Source organism: Natator depressus, chromosome 5 (assembly GCF_965152275.1).
Source record: "Natator depressus isolate rNatDep1 chromosome 5, rNatDep2.hap1, whole genome shotgun sequence".
Classification (NCBI taxonomy): Eukaryota; Metazoa; Chordata; order Testudines; family Cheloniidae; genus Natator; species Natator depressus.
Genome location: NC_134238.1, coordinates 114,368,492 through 114,369,989, shown reverse-complemented (window position 1 = coordinate 114,369,989; position 1,498 = coordinate 114,368,492).

The following is a 1,498-nucleotide window of genomic DNA, read 5'->3' as shown; positions in this document are numbered from 1 at the left end:
ATGTTGGCATACTGTGGGGCCATGTGGGTACCCATAGCAGTGCCGCTGACTTGAAGGTATACATTGTCCCCAAATGTGAAATAGTTGTGGGTGAGGACAAAGTCACAAAGTTCAGCCACCAGGTTTGCCGTGACATTATCGGGGATACTGTTCCTGACGGCTTGTAGTCCATCTTTATGTGGAATGTTGGTGTAGAGGGCTTCTACATCCAGGATGGTCTTTTCTGGAAGATCACCAATGGATTGTAGTTTCGTCAGGAAGTCAGTGGTGTCTCCAAGAGAGCTGGGAGTGCTGGTGGTGTAGGGCCTGAGGAGAGAGTCCACATAGCCAGACAATCCTGCTGTCAGGGTGCCAGTGCCTGAGATGATGGGGTGCCCAGGATTTCCAGGTTTACGGATCTTGGGTAGCAGAATACCCCAGGTCGGAGTTCTAGGGGTGTGTCTGTGCAGATTTGTTCCTGTGCTTTTTCAAGGAGTTTCTTGAGCAGATGGTGTAGTTTCTTTTGGTAACCTTCAGCGATATCAGAGAGTAATGGCCTGTAGAATATGGTGTTGGAGAGCTGCCTTTGTATCTTTGCTGATACAGACTAACACCGCTACCACTGTGAAACTAAGTGTCCAGACTCCTGGGCAGTTTTCAGCAGTAGAGCTGTAACCTCTCTGTCATTTGTAAAATGGGACCATTTGTCTTGTCAGGTCAGACTATAAAAACTTCAGGCCAGGGAGTGCATCATAGTGTTGCCAAATAGGGTGACGAGGTGTCTGGTTTTCCCTATTTCCAACTCTTGTAATATTTGGTGTGCATTTTTTTGTTTGTTTGTTTTTTATAGATTCAGCTTCTGGAGTTATGTGATTACAAGGGACTATCATCATATACTTGAAAACGAAGTGTCTATCCTTCATGGTTATGGATGCTTGGAATCCTTAATCTTGACAGGTCAAAATGGCGACATCAAATAAAAATGTGTTTTTAAGGCAATTATGAGTGAGTTTTGAATGCTTGGTATTGACTGTGTTGTTGTATTTGTGTCATAGTAGTGCATGAAGACCTAAAACAAGCTCCTCGTGTGAAGGGCTGCATAGGATTACGTGGCATTTTCATTTTTAAAAAAAGCAGAAGGCATCGAGAGAAAAGCTTGAAAATGTGAGGTAAGTGCTACCTAAAGTCAAAATCCGGGAGGCAAGTAAAAAGTACCCGTTCTTTTTAATGAATTAGGAACTAACATAGTTTTATGGTGGGCAGGGGCCGAAAGCTGAGGGTTTGCAAAAATCAGTGCTAGAAAGTAACCTCTCCCCCTTCCCCCATGACCGTGCAGCCACAGGCGCCTCTGCACACATACATTGCCACTCTGCAGCGGCAGCACCAGCACGCTCACGTGCACAGAGTGGCGTCTCTCCCCGCCTCGCGCGCATGCGCGTGCGGGAGCGCAGGGGGGGAGCCCGCGCGCCACGGCTGCCAGCGCGGGGGCGCGGGCGAGACAGACGGAGCCGCGGGGGTT